Raw genomic sequence first — 16,545 nt, 5'->3', positions numbered from 1 at the left:
CCATTCTATCCCTAAGAGCGTGTAGTTGGTATTTGGCTCGATGACGAAAAATGCTACCATGACCTTAGAATTCCCGACTTGCAAATGGATGCCAAGTATCCTTTTTATATAATTAGTAACTGCTTTGGCAAACCCTGAAACTACAATCTAAATGGGCAACAAATCTTTTTCTATCTTTATGGAGCTTCCTGACCGTTCCCATTGACATGATGTTGATTGCAGCTCCGTTGTCAACCATGACACGAGACACGGGATATTTGTCCATGTGTGTGGTCACGTGGAGGGTTTAATGTGCTTGGTGAGCGCTTTTGATGATCTTGTGAACCTTCTCAGTGCCTCAAGAATTGTCAATATAGATTGATTCTTTGGCCAAATGGTCCTATGCAGTGGTTGAGTCTTCATCTCTAACTCTTGAAGAACTAATCTCATTCTATCCCCTTCCTTGGTACTCGAAACACTCCTTATCCTTAGCTAGTGCGTAGGCGTCTACGTCGAACACTGTCGTAGGTTATTTTTCATCTATAATGTCTCCAGGCATTTTATCAGGTTGGCCCAGTCGTGCTTGGAACTTTATCTAGAGAATGAATGTCATATTCTCAACCCAAGCCCAACCCAAGCGGGCTAAGTCGGGTTAGTCAGGTTGGTACATGCTAATATTTTCGTTATTACATTAGTCTATTATATTTTCAATACATGTATTGTTTCTTGTAACTATGATTTTATTAATTATATATGTAGTTATTTATTGTAAAAAAAAACTTTATTTTTCTAATCCTTACTCTTGCTCCGGTTGCAGACTCTCAGGAGTTTCAACACCCAGTCAAGGGTTCGAGTATCCACAAGTGAAACAAGCTAAAATATAGGACAACAACTCCTTTAAAAGTCGTATTTTGTATTACCCAATCTATTTGGGAGAGAAATCCCACGTATCTTGTTAGCTGGAATCATTGGAAATGACGTGGACCAATGAAACCCGATGGTACTGAAAATTCTTGTGCTTTCAACATAGATGATCCGCACTCTATAAGTACAAGTAACTTATATATCGACTGAGTTCGAGTTGGGTTGGGCAACCCGAATTCCACCCAAGTTTTATTGGATTTGTGTTTGTATAGCCCAAACCCGATACCTAACTGTTAGACAGACTCACATATACCTTGTATAGCTAGTATACCTTATATAGTTCGTTTCTATAGGTAGAGGATTCTGATACCTTGTATAGTTCGTTTCCATAGATAAAGGATTCTGATACCTTGTATAGTTCGTTTCCATAAATAGAGGATTCTGATTTTATAATTTTTCTTATATAGATGTTGTAATCTCTATATATTCAACCCCTTTGGGTTGTCTCAAATACACAAAAGCTTTCAGCTCCTCTCTATTTACAGTCCAATGGTTGTAGCTTCATTCTCTTCGTAGGTAAAAAGGACTTTTACCAACGAAAATGATTTTCGTTGGTAAAAGTTTACTTTTACCTACGAAATCCTAATTTCGTAGGGAAAAGTCTACTTTTACCGATGAAAATTGTAATTTCGTAGGTAAAAGTATACTTTTAGCAATGTAACTTTTCATTGGTAATGGTTATTTTTATTTTTTGAAAAAAAAAATACGAAAAATTTTCTTTTACCAACGAAAATCAATCTTCGTAGGTAAAAGTGTTATTCCCGACGGACATAAACCGTCGGAAAAAATCTGGTATGATCTAATTACCGACTAAATACATCTACGTTGGTACGTGTTTTTCCCGACGGACATGACACGTCGGCACAAATCTGGTACAATGTTAGCACCGATGAAATAGTTTCATTGGCAAATGTGTTTTTACCGACGGACATCAATCGTCGGCAAAAGTCCTATACGATTTTATAATCAACGCAAAGCACGTCGTCGGTAAGTGTTTTCCCGACGGACTTGAAGCGTCGGAAAAAATCTGGTAGGATGTAAATACCGACGGACAGGCATCGGTAAAAATATGTTTTCCGACGGATATCAACCGTCGGAATAAATCCCATAAATTTGTAGCCCAAAGCATGACCGTTTTACCGACGAACTAAAACCGTTGGAAAAAGGTTCCTACCAAAGCATGTTAATTTTTCCGACGAACTAAAACCGTCGGGGAAAGGTTACCCGCCAGGGACCAAAGATTCCCGCCTTGGCCGAAAGTATGACAGTTTTGCCGACGAACTAAAACCGTCGGGAAAAGGTTCCTACCATGGCATGATTGTTTTGCCGACGAACTTAAACCGTCGGGAAAAGGTTCCCGCCAATGACAGTTTTCCCGACGAACTAAAACCGTCGGAAAAAGGTTCCGCCAAAATATGTCAGTTTTTTCCAACGAACTAAAACCGTCGGGAAAAGGTTCCCACGTTGGTAAAAATAAATATTTAAATTTTTTCCGACGGTAGATAACCGTCGTTAATGTTTTTACCGACAAACAGAAGCCATTGGTAATAATCCTTTGTTTTTATTATATATATAGAAATGCTCACACACACTAGTTGGACATTGCATTTTCATCCAACTAGTTGATGAATTCAAGGACCAATTAATGCTATTTAATATTAAGAAAAGTTATTTTTAAGAGGAAAAGTAGACACCAGTGGTGGCCCCACTTTAGTTTTAAAGTGAAATCCACCCCAACCATCCGGTGAGTCACCCGGTGTTAGAACCATGGGTTAAAAAATCAGCATCATCTATGGTTCAAATGGACCACATGATTGAAAACAATGTGCAAGTAAAACTCACTCTCCAAACTATTTTCATTGGTTTGGCCCACCTGAATCACGTATGCCCCTAATTTTTGGACATTAGGCATAGATTTTTAGTGTGTCATCTTAATGGTTGAAGTGGATTTATTAACATTAGTTGATATCCAAAATAGGCAATGGATTTCAAGAGAAAATGGGATGAATTAGGAAGCTGCACACATGTAATATATTTATGCATGCAGTAAATGTAAATGAAATCTAGTCCATTAATTAGGTAGGAGTTCTTTTAAACGTGTGAAGGACATAAATTATTATTTTTAATGATTAATGGTATGATATCTATTTACAAAAAAAATGGAGATATTAGAAATTCATTTTAGCCGTATACATTTAACTTGTATTTGTGGCTTCATTGATGATGATCGTTTATTAAATTTTAATAGATAAAATATAATTAATAGGCCTTATTTAATGGACAGGCCGGATCTTTGACATATAATTTCTATCATACTTATGTAAAACTTGATATTACGGATCTCACATGTGGTATGAGATAGAAAAGTAATTTTTTGTTATTAAATACTCATCTAGTTGGACCAATTTGATTTGTCCAACTAGTTGTGTGTGAGCATTACTCATATATATAGTTTTTATATCATATGAGTGGAAATTTTTATGCTTTTTATAATTAAAAAGTAATATTTAAATGATTTGTAATATCATATGAAAAAGAATATTGAGAAGTTTAAAATTTTAACAATGTTTGAGAAAAATTTTGAAAATAAAATGATGCTTTTGAAGAAAAGAAAATTGGCATTTTGAAATTATTGAGAAAATATTTTGAAATTTTGAAAATAAAAATTCAGAATTTGCATTAAAATTTTTTTTTTGAAATAATTTATAATAAAAATGCTTTTTTGTTAAAATGATTTCAAAAATATACATTTTATAAAAGAATGTTATTTTTAAATGGAAATTAAAATTTATGTATGAAAAAAAAAATTACTAAATTATTAGGCACATCCACTAATTGTACCTTCAACCATTTTTGGAAAATCTAATCAGTCTAGATTGAAGAGTAAATAACTTTAAATGTTTAAATCAAATTTCATTAAAATTGTTGATCAATCTTGTATGCTTAATATCTTTTTCATATGTAACCTGATCGGGACGAATAACTAGTGAAATTGAGTATTGATCAGAAAAATAGAGTGAATGAACCAGACAGGTAAAATGGGGCAAATATTTTGGTCAAAATTGTGACCCAACTTTATTAACCTCGTGAGAACCTAGGTGTTGATGTAAGTTTTGTGGGCTCCATCATAATGTGTGTCGAACATCAATACCATGAATTTAATGTCCCCTTCAGGTTAATATTTCCCAATGATCTGACAACCCTAATGGGCTATGCCATCTAAAACCATGTGAAGACATCCTAAAAAATATAAAAGAACTTGGTGGGGCCCATGTGAGTTTTGGATGCGGCTGAAACTTGGTCTGACCCCTCATCCAAGTGGGACACACATAATGAGTGGGTTGGATATCTGAATCACATTTAGGTTAACCCAATATATGATTATGAAAGGAAACCCCTCTCCACTCTATTTAGGTGATTTACTAATTACCCTGAGTTAACTTTGTGGGGTCTACCATTAATTATTTATTTTATCCACTCTGTTCATCCATGTTAACAGATGATTTAGGATCTAAAGAACAAAAAGGAATCATATCCAAAGCTCAAGTGGACCACACCACAAGAAATAGTGTGATTGAACCTCTACTATTGAAAAATTCTTGGAGGCCATAGAAGTTTTGGATCAAGCCGATGTTTGTGTTTTCTCTTCATTCATATCTTTTTGATATTATGAACAGGTTGGATGACAAATAAACATTATTGTGGGCCCAAGGAAGGTATTAATGGTGGAAATCATTATTTCACATTGTTTCGTGTGGCATGGTCTACTTGAGTTTTGGATTTACCGAAAATTTGGGATCAACCCACACCGTTCATCCATTTTTCGAGATCATTTTAGAGAATTATCCAAAAAATAAATCATATCCAAAGATTAAATGGACCGCACTACAAAGAAGGGGAACATATTGGCTACTTCTCCTGACACTAGCCAATGGCTAGTGGTTGGTGCTATGTGGGCCCCACCATGATGTATGTGTTTAATCCACACCTTCCATCCATTTGTAGAGATCATTTTAGGGCAATATCCAAAGAACGAGTTAAATCCAAAGCTCTAGTGGACCCTAGCACAGAAAACCGTGGGAAAGTGACGCCCACCATTAAAAACTTCTAAAGGCAACAAAAGTTTTATACGAAGATGATATATGTGTTTTCTCATATTTCATGTATTTTTTAACTTTTGAACAAGTTGGATTTCAAATAAACATTACGATGGGCCTTAAGATAGTTTCAAAGGTGGAAATCACTATCCCCTATGTTTTCTATGGTGGGGTCCACTACAGATTTTTATCTACCTCATTCTTTGGCTATGAATTAAATTGATATCTCAAAATGGATGGATGGTGTGGATATAACAAATACATCATAGTGGGGCCCACAAAACTCGGTGACATCACTGACCGTAGGGCATCGAAGAGACGCCCTGTGTCAGCGACGGAAACGGATTGGCTACCCCCCTGCCACCAGCAATTGGCTAGTGGTCGGTGCTCTGTGGGCCCCACCATGATTTGTGTATTTCATCCATTTCGTCCATCTATTTTTATAGATCATTTTATGGTATGAAAGAAAAAATGAGGTATATCTTAATTTCAAGTGGACCACGTTACAGGAAACAGTGTTGAAAGAACGTTGAACATTAAAAATGTTTTGGGGGCCATAAAAGTTTTGGATCAGGCCGATTTTTATTGTTTCCCTTCATCTGGGTCTGTACGACCTAATCAACATATTGGATGTCAAATAAACAGTACACTGGGCCTTAGGAGGATTTTAATGATAGATATCCAATCATTGTTTTTTTTCCTATGGTGTGGTCTACCTAAGATTTTTATCTCTATAATTTTTGTATAAAGCCCTAAAATGATCTGTAAAAATGGATGAACGGAATGGATGAAACACATACATCATGGTGGGTCCCACAGAGTACCGACCACCAGCAACAGGGCCGGTGCCAGCGGGAGTAACCAATCCGCCTCGGGCGGATTTCCAGCGGAAGCCTTTCGCATGGCTTCCGGCGCAAGGATTCTAGGTGGGGCCCGTTGCGATGTTTGTGAGAAATCAAAGCCGTCCATCTGTTTTCCGACCTCATTTTAAGCTATTCTACCAAAAATGACTAGGATCCAAAACTCAAGTGGGCCATAGGAGATGAAACAGTGGGGAATGGAATGCCTACCGTTGCAACCTTCCTAGGCTCTACCTTGCTGTATATATGCCATATAAACCGTTTACAGCATCTAAACCGTTTATAAGGTCATTTTCACTCAGATAAAGTGAAAAAACCAAAAAAATTATATCGTCAAAAACTTTTATAGACATATAAATATTTCAACGGTGGTCACTAAATATCCACTGTTTCCTCTCGTGTGGCCCACTTGAGTTTTTTATCCTCCTAGATTTTGGTCCCACGTCATAAAATGAGCTTAAAAAACGGATAGAGGGGTTAGATTTCACACAAACAACTAAGTAGGACCCACACAGAATTTTGTGCAAAATTGGAAATCCGCGTCCGTTCGTCTTCGTCAGCGACTCCTCGCTTATCTCTCTCTCTCTCTCTCGGTCCTTTCTCACGCATCCTCTATCTTTCTCTGTCTCTCTCGGCCTTCTCTCTCTCATGCATCCTCTCCCCTTCAATGATAACAATCCAGGCTAGAGTTATTACAGGAATTCAAGTCCATGGGAGTGAAGATTTTTCAGGTACATATATTTTCACTTGAGTTTCAACTTAGAAAAATGAAAGAGGAATTACAATTTTCAGTTGGCTTGGTAGGCCCACCTCCTCATGATCTGACCTGATCGTATGGTGAGTGAGCGTTGAAATTGAATAGGGCGTGAGACATACATCATCTTTAAATTCACTTCAGTCCCTTTCTTCTTCTTTTTTTGTCACATGCCCTAAAAGATATGAGAAAAAAATGGATGGACTGTATCAATCTATTTTTTCTGTGGTGTGGTCCACTTGGGCTTTGGATGTAACTCCTTTTTGGGATCATCTTTTAAAATTATCTTAGAAAATTGTTGGACGGTGTGAATCAAACACAAAAATCATGGTGGGCATGAAGAAGTTCTACACATTAAAAGTTGTGTTGTGCAGTAAGTAATTTATCTCAGAGAGAAATCTGGTCTATCTTGTGAACTGGACTCATCAAATGGCATCATGCAATGATAAGTGCCGGCACCGAAATTTCCATCATATGCAATCCTCACGTCCTCTTTAGATCCAAATAAATCAGACCAATCTAAAGCGTTGGTGGGGCCACAACATGTAAAATCATACCCAAAACCTGTAAAACCAAGTGGTATTGCCAACCTCAGTTTTGAAATGGCCTGATTTTTGGAGTACTCATTCATCCGGATGGGATAAATCTTATTCATGGGTTGAATGGCATATGTAAAACACGGTGGAGCCCAAACACAATCTGAAATGTTTTAATGGTGGGTGTCAATGTCCCAGCCTTATCCTGTGGAGTGACACACACATGTTTTGGGTCGGCCTGATTTTTATTAAACGGTGTTAAATTGAAGAGATGCACCTTATGTACGGAGTGGATTTGGACCCTACATCACGGCGGGCCCCACACACAACATCATAGAATAAGCCGAGAATCTAAAGGTACTGTACAACCTCTTGTCTATTTTATTGGAAAACATCATTTTCCCGCACAAGCAATCGTTGTTGTCTGTACCATGTGATAGACCACGAGATTGCACCACGAGATTGCAACATGTCTTTAAAACCGATGTATGGTATCCAAAGGACGTGTCCACCACATATATTACATTATTTCCCTTTACAACTAGCAATCACTAAATAAGAGTCATGATCCACTACAACTTCTCTATAACATGTCCCGCGACAAGGGCGCCTCGGACATGTCCCTAATTTTCTTCATTAATGAAGAGGGGAGTAGGAAATCATCCTTAATAGAATCCTTGCACAATCATAACTATTTAATAAATCATGTAAACATTAATAAAAATTCTACCTGAAAGTTGGTCATGGCTCTCACATGGAATAGATGATGCTAATCGGCTGATTGGCGGCCATGGGACGGGGCTCTGGGCTTGTGCTAGCCGAATACATATTAGGCTGGGCTGATGCTTATATGTTCTGGCTTGTCAAGGGTTGGGCTTAGTTCTAGGTGTTGCTTTATGGTTTGGGCTTGGTCAGGCCCGTGCTGGAGCCCGGCCTAGCCTGTTTTCAAGAGAGACATTATTGGGCTAAAAAATAGGTCCGAGTTTCGCGCATCCCGGCACATGCGGTGGTACAAGTGCGATGAGCTGTTGTAGCTGAGGAATGCAGTAAAAAACCCTAGAACAATCAAAAGCCCCTGTAAACATATATTCACTTCCCATTCATTAGCCCTAGCACATGTGTCCGAAGAAGAGAGACTCTCTATCTCTCCGTCCCTCTCTGGTTCCATTCTAGGGTTTGTGGAAAACCCTCAAAGGTAAATCTCGTTCTTCTATTATATTTTGAACTCTTTGCAGCTTTAATTGCTACTATGTAAAGATGCATATGGAATCTAGTGTTTTCTGTCCCCTTCCTCTAATCTTACATTTTAGATTCGGAATGTCTTTGTTTCTTTCATCCCTCTCTCTTTCTTCCCTTTCTAAAATGCACTATTGGATTTGTGATTATGTTAGTCTAGATAAGTAAATATTTCTCATTATTGATGAAGTTGGTTTCTTTTATGCAATTAGTAACAAAAGGTTGTTGCTATTTTTTCTTTTTTCTTTTTAACATTGAGAAGAAATCCACAAGATGCTGTCCGATGTAACAATTTCCATTTTATAAGGGACATCTATTAGAAAATATGGGTGGTCCGTAGTGCGACACAACACAACACATTGGGGTTGTTACCATCCTCCATCTTTTTCTGAAGACTGAGTTTATCTTCTGTATTAGTTAGAACTTAGATATTCTATTATGTATTTTCAACGTGAATACATCATTGCTATTCTCTTCCTCAAGAGGAAATGGAAATGCTGATCGAGCAGGTATGGTACAAATGCAACCCAGGAACATATGTTGCTGTGACACACGTGCAATATCTGGGCGGCTGACCTTGTGCCCGAGGGCACCATGTTGACTGGGCGGACCACACTTTAAGTTGAATGTGGACTGTCGGTCAGCCTTTTCAAAACTGTATATTCTTTCTGTATGCATGTGGGCAGCCTGCTGTGCTGAGCTGAGCTGCCTGATTTTGGTGTAAAGGTAGATATCCAGGGTGACCTATAAAATGGAAGAGCCAGATCTGGCTTGCGGTATGCATTGCAGTGATATGATTGGTACCCTACTTGCTCGAGTATAGCTCTAGGAGGTTTTATTCATCAGCTATGTACAGCTCTTAAGTAGACCTCTGCGTATTTTTATGTACTGTTTTACCTTTTAAATGTGACTTTAATAAATCAATTATCTGATACAGAAGTAAGTTAGAATGGCTGGACAAAGAAATAACTATGGTAAACGATCCCACTCTCAATCTGACTATTCCGACAATGGTGGAAGTAAGAGAAGGAATCCTGGCGAGGAGCGAGAACAATATGCTCTGGGGCCAGATGATACTGTCTACCGTGACTTGTGTCCTGGGCGGAAGATAGGAAGCATCATCGGGAGGGGTGGCGAGATTGTTAAGCAATTGAGGCAGGAGAGCCAATCCAAGATCAGGATTGGCGAGTCTGTGCCGGGCTATGAGGAGCGCGTTGTAACTATCTTTAGTTCAAGCCAGGAAACTAATGCATTTGAAGATAGTGGTGACTTTGTTTGCCCGGCCCAGGATGCTCTCTTCAGGATACATGAGAGGCTTGTTGCTGATGAGGTGGCGGGTGAAGAAGATGTCGACATGGGCACTCGTCAAATTATAGGACTGCCTTAGACCTGTTGGGGACAATGCCAGGTTGTTTACATCGGAGGTCGGTGTCTTATGTCGATCTTTGATCCCTACCACCACCCCCCGTTGGGTAGACGTGACAGATGATGTGCGGCAGCACATCCGTCAGCGCCTTACAGTAAAATTTAGTAAATTAAATTTTATTTTGTAAAATTTCATTTATGGTTAAGTTATTTTCTTAATAAGTTTATTACCTTAATCCATTATTTACAAAATTACAGGACTAAATTTATCTTGGATTTGAGTGTTCCGTACATTTCCCATACCGTCGATGACATGATCAAGGAGCGGTTTAAGGAGTACCGCAGTGATTTACACCAGCGGTACAAGCAGTGCAGGAGCCTCGAGGAGGCCGTATTGACCGCACCGCCGCATGTGACCATTGACGATTGGCGGATACTCTGTAAGAGATTTTCGTCTGAGTCTTTTCAGGTAATATTTACATATTTACGATATCTTAAGGTAACAATTAAATTCGTAATTAATAATAATATATTATGAATAATGTGTTCAGAAGTGGAGTAAAATAAATTCTGCGAACAGGGGAAAGTTGGAAGTGAACCACATAGCTGGTTCAAAGTCATTTGTACAACTTCGTCGCGACATGGTAAGAAGTTACTGGTTATTATTAAGTTGATATATTTTTTCATGCATTTATATTAGCTCTATTGTCATTTTGATTGTGCAGCGAGATTCCGTCACTGGACAGGAGCCCGGACCAGTAGACTTCTACAGAGAGACTCATTGTCGGCAGGCGACGGGATCTTGGGTACATCCTACAGCCAGCGAGAATTGGGTAAAAATTGTTACATTATAAAATTTAATTGCATTGAATTATAATAATGTTATTTGTTATGAAAATTCATGTTTTCATCAAAGGCGGCGATGGACGCCATACGCAGTCAGCCCACTCCCGATGGTACTTAGCGGAGTGAGCCAGAGATCCTGAGCGAGGTGCTTGGCACACGTTCTGGATATGTGCGTGGGCTTGGCCATGGTGCCAAGCTCATGGCACCCGCTAGAGTTGCATCCAGCCAATCCGTCGCTGGCGAGAGCGCCATATGCCGAGCTGATATCGCAGAGAAAGAGGTTCAACATCTCCGGGGCGCCGTCGACGAAATCAAAGACCAACTGGCGAGGCAGAGGGAGGAGCATGAGAGGCAAAAGGAGGAGCAGGAGAGGCAGAGGGAGGAGCAAGAGAGGAGGATGGAGGATATGCTGGTGGAGCATGAGCGACGGATGCAGGAGATATTACAGGTTCTTGCTGCATGCTTACCCATCGATGCCCCACCACCTCCGCCTTCATCTTTGTGATTTGTCATATTTTATTTATGATTTATTTTATATAAGAATGTTAAACTTATATGTATTTGTGCGTGGATGAATGTAATGTGGATAAGACTATTTGTGTATGTATGGATGTGATTTGTGTTTGGATGGATGTAGTTTATGTTTGTTTGGAAAAATGAAAATATGAATATAATGAAATATATTGTAACAGGTGTATAACAAGAATTTTTGCAAAAAAAAAAAAGAAAAAAAAAAAGAGACTTTTACCTATGAAAATTTTCGTAGGTAAAAGTTTCATCGACATTTTTACCTACGAATTTTTTCGCAGGTAAAAGGTTCATTCACATTTTATTACCTACGAATCATTTCGTAGGTAAAAGTTTCATCAACAGTTTTACCTATGTCAAATTTCATAGGTAAAAAGTCTTAGCACAGTTTGTACCTACGAAACCTTTCGTAGGTAAAAGTCTTAACACCGTTTGTACCAACGCAAAATTTTGTAGGTAAAAGTATTAACACAGTTATTAGCTACGAAAACGTTCATAGGTAAAAGTTTTAATACAGTTTGTACCTACGAAACATGTCATAGGTAAAAGCTTTAACAAAGTTTGTAGCTACGAAAACGTTCGTAGGTAAAAGTCTGAAAACCGTTTGTTCCTACGAATAAATTCGTAGGTAAAAGTTTCAACTATGTTTATAGCTACAGAAACATTCGTAGGTAAAGGTCTTAATACAGTTTGTACCTACGAAACATGTCGTAGCTAAAAGTTTTAATAAAGTTTGTAGCTACGAAAATGCTCGTAGGTAAAAGTCCTAACACCGTTTGTACCTATGAAAAAATTCGTAGGTGAAAATTTTAACAAAGTTTTTAGCTACGAAAATGTGCGTAGGTAAAAGTTTTAACAAAGTTTTTAGCTACGAAATGTTCGTAGGGAAAAGTTTTAACACTTCGTAGCTAAAGTCTTAACAAAGTTTTTAATTTCGTTGGTAAAAGTCTTCCCATTGCCAACGATGACATTTTTGCGTCGGTAAAAGTCTTTAGCCACGGCTTTTTACCAACGAATTTACTTACGAAATATTTCGTAGGTAAAATTCTTTGCCTACGAAATAATATCATTTACCTACGAAATTTTTCGTAGGTAAAAGTGAAATTTCTTGTAGTGAAAAGGTTTATCTAGAGATCAAATAAGAAGGTATCAAAGCTTCACTGATCCAAATCTGGCACCACCTGTCTGATCCGACTATCCCTACTGCGTCCGGCCACCATCCCTGCTCGTCCGACCGACCCTGCGTCGTCCGGCCACCCTTGCTGCGTCGTCCGGCCACCGCTACTGCGTCGTCCGACCACCCTACAGCGTCGCCCCTGCTCGTCCGACCACCCCTCTGCTCTTCCAACGCCCCTGCATCGTCCGGCTACCCCTGTTGCTCGATCTGTTCGAGTTCCAGCAACCCCTGTTGCTGTTGCTCCCATCCAGATCTCTCTTTTCCCGATCCTGCGCCAGATCTCGATTTTCCAGATCTAGAGCTCCTGTTGCTGATCTAAATTTTCCAGATCCAGATCCACTGTTGTTATTGCTATTTCGCTAGATCCAGATCTAGAGCCCCTGTTGCTGTTGCTGTTGCTATTCCGCCAGATCCAGATCTAGCTTTTCCAGATATCGATTTTTCAGATCCAGCAAACCCTGTTATTGTTGCTATTCCACCAGATCCAGCTACTGCAACCCCTTGGGTATCTCCTGTTGTACAGTACATCTAAAACCTTCTTCTACTGCAACTCTTTGCGTGCTTTACATTACTTCCAATCAATGGACAAGTACTCATCACGTACAAAGGCCCCACGTTGTAGTTTTGATGGTACCAACGATTCGCTATGGGCCATCTATTTTCAGAACTTCCTCAAGGGTCGTGGTTTGTGAGGACTAATTGATGGATCTGTTACTATCCCCATTTCCACAGATGCCGACAAATTGGTTGATTGGGAAATGAGCAATGGACGGATTATTACCTAGATTCTCGATTCGGTCGATCGGTTCATTGCTGTTAGCCTCACACCTCATTGCACGGCTAAGGCAATATGGGAGCATTTTCAGACAATTTATCAATAGAGTAATGCGGCCCAGTTATACCGTATAGACCAGGATCTTATTAACCTTACTCAAGGTGACGACAGTATTCAATCATGACTTTAACATTTTCCAAACTATGCACGAGAGTGCGTAAGTTCGCCAATTTCTTATGAAGCTGCGTCTAAAATTCGAGCATTATCAAGCTGCTCTCTTAAACCATAGCCCTACTCCTTCATTGAATTCAGTTATTAATGATATATTGGCTGAGGAACAACGACTGAAAGTTCTCTCTCTTCCTTCCTCAACTCCGGGATCATATGATATGGTGTTTGTTGTGTCTACCACTACACCAATACGTGGTTCCACTCCTTTAACTTGTCACGGCTGCAACAATGTGGGTCATGTTGTCGCTCAATGCAAAGAGTGGTACGCTTATTGTCGACAAACTGGTCATGGTATTTAAGATTGCCGTACACATGCCTATGCATCTTCTTTCGACCGTGAACGTGGTGGTTGTGGTCGTGGTCGTGGTCTACTGTTACTATTTCTTCCGAGCCGTCTATTAGTGATTCTGCATCTTCTGCTGAAGGTCTTTCATTACATTTGACTCCTGCAATGCTCCAGCAAATTAGGCCCTTTCTGCGGCCGGTATGTCAGGTATATCCCCATTTTCTCTATGGTTCTTCGATTCGGGTGCTTCCAATCATATGACTAGTGTTGTATCCCATCTTCATGACATTCGTCCCTACACCGGCAATCAGGTTATTTCTACTGTGGATGGCATTAGACTATTTATTCAGTTCGTTGGATCATTGACTTTCTCTCCTTCTGCTCATCGTCAGTTCACCCTTCATGATGTGTTTCATGTCCCTAATATCTCCTCCAATTTAATTTTAGTTGGTCAACTCACATCTAATAACTGCTTAGTCATATTTCTTTCCAACTGTTGTTTTGTGTAGGATCTGGTGACGGGGAAGGTACTTGGGATGGGTAGGCAGCATGGTCATCTATACGTGCTGGACTTTAATCCATCTATCGTTCCGGCTCGTTGTTTCTTTTCTCCATCTTCATCAGATATTTGTTCGGCAAATAAATTGTGGAAACTATGACACTTTCGCCTGGGTCATCCACATTCCAATCGGTTAATTCAGTTATTTTCTTCTGGCATGTTAGGAAACGTTTCTCTTAATAAAAAAAAAGATTTGGATTATTCTTGTTTATCTTGTTGTCTTTCAAAAAGTAAATATATTCATTTTCCTCTAAGTATTACAAAATCATCTTCTATGTTTGAACTTGTGCATACAGATGTCTGCGGTCCTTCACCAATTATGTCACTCTCTAGGTTACGTTACCATGTTATATTCATTGATGATTTTACACGTTACACCTGTATTTACTTTCTGCACTCGAAGTCACAAGTTTTTGAAAAATTCAAGATATTTCACTCTATGATGGAGACTCAATTTCGGGTTCCAGTTCAAACTCTTCTCTCTGACTCAGGAGGAGAATATCTCTCAACCGATTTTCGTACATTTCTTCAGGGTCATGGGATTATTCATTGGACCACCTGTTCTGATACTCCACAACAGAACGGGGTGGCTGAAAGAAAAAATCATCATATTGTTGAAATTGCCAACACCCTGATGACAGCTATGAGTGTTCCTCGTTCTTTATATATGGAAGCAATGTTACATTTAGTCTACTTGATTAACCGAATGCCAACCAACGTTCTAAACAGTAAATCTCCATGCTTTATTCTTCACGGCTTCCCTCCTATATATTCGACATTTCGTGTTTTTGGTTGTGTCTGTTATGGTCACCTGGCTTCACGTGAGCGTAACAAACTATCTCCCAAATCGATCAAATGTATGTACTTGGGATTTGGAGAAACTTAGAAGGGTTTTCGATATTATGATCCGGTTTTTCGTCGTGTTCCGGTTTCATGACATGTTGTTTTTCTTAAACATATTGCATTTCATTCATCTCTTCCTCCTCCGCACGCCCCAAAATCTCCTGGTCTAACCACCTTTCCTGATATTCATTTTGCCTCGAGTACTCTCCCTCGTCCGTTGCAGGTTTACTTGTGTCGATCACATACAGCTCCACCACCTATTACTCAACCCAAACCTACTATACTTGTTGCAGATCCTGAACCTACCTCGATATGTCGTTCCGATCGTGTACATCGAGCGCCTGATCGTTTGATATGCTCTATGTCTGTCATGAATGCTACTCTGTATACTATTTCTATTCCTACTTCATACTCTCAGGTAACCACTTATGATCGTTGAAAGAAAGCTATGGTAGAAAAACTTGCGGCATTGGATGATAATCATACGTGGGACATTGTCACTCGACCCGCTGACCAACAGCTAATTGGTAGCAAATGGATTTATTCTGTCAAGCTCAAGTCTGATGGATCATTGGATCGATACAAGGCTCGACTTGTCACTCAGGGATACAAACAAGAATACGGAATTGATTATGATGAGACATTCGCTCCCATGGCCAAGATGAAAACTGTTCGTACTCTTCTGGCAATATCTTCCGTTCGCTCTTGGCCACTTACTCAGATGGATGTGAAAAATACTTTTCTTCATGGAGACCTTCAAGAAACAGTAAATTTGAAACCTCCTTCAGGGCCTTTAATCCCTGACAATAAGGTATGTCGCTTAAAGAAAACCCTTTATGGCCTCAAATAGGCACCTCGGGCATGGTTCCAACGCTTTCACGATGTTGTTACCGGTGTTGGCTTTACTCAAAGTAGTCATGACCCATCCTTATTTTTGCGTACCACTGCTCGCGAAATTGTTATTATTTTCATCTATGTTGATGACTTACTTCTAACTGGTAGCGATGCTACTGGCATCTCGGCTTTAAAGGAAGTTCTGCAATCCTCCTTCAAGATGAAAGGCCTTGGCCATCTCACATACTTTCTTAGGCTTGAAATTTCACGTTTTAAACGTGGGATCCTGGTCAGCCAGTGTAAATATACCAAGGATCTTCTCGCATTGGCATCATTGATAGATCAGAAGATAGTTCAAACTCCCTTAGAACTTAACGTTCAATATGGCCATGACGATGGTGATTTACTTGCACAACCCGACTTATACCGCCATTTGGTTGGGAGTCTGGTTTTCTTAACTATGACTCGCCCTAATATTGCCTACGCTGTCTTAGTCGTCAGTCAGTTTGTTTCTGCTCCTCGGACTCTTCATATGACTACGGTGTTGCGCATCCTATGGTACCTACATGGAACTCTAGATCGATCATTGTTCTTCCCCTACATGGCGACTCTGGACCTTCGTGCTTATTCGGATGCTGATTGGGCCGGTTGCGCTCTCACACGAAGATCTACCACTGGCTACTATGTTTTTCTCAGCACTTTTCTCATCTCTTAG

General features: G+C 39.5%; 1 long non-coding RNA gene across 1 annotated transcript; it reads left to right on the top strand.

Moving 5' to 3' along the window:
- Window positions 1–10,300: 10,300 nt before the first annotated feature.
- On the top strand, window positions 10,301–10,884 carry LOC131227896 (uncharacterized). The gene is made up of 3 exons (XR_009162573.1): window positions 10,301–10,395; window positions 10,477–10,584; window positions 10,668–10,884. It is a non-coding gene; the product is annotated as an uncharacterized LOC131227896 (long non-coding RNA).
- Window positions 10,885–16,545: the final 5,661 nt, after the last annotated feature.

Source organism: Magnolia sinica, chromosome 15 (assembly GCF_029962835.1).
Source record: "Magnolia sinica isolate HGM2019 chromosome 15, MsV1, whole genome shotgun sequence".
In the NCBI taxonomy this organism is placed as follows: domain Eukaryota; kingdom Viridiplantae; phylum Streptophyta; class Magnoliopsida; order Magnoliales; family Magnoliaceae; genus Magnolia; species Magnolia sinica.
The sequence above is the reverse complement of the archived record's forward strand: the minus strand, read 5'-3'. Positions and strand labels throughout refer to the sequence as shown.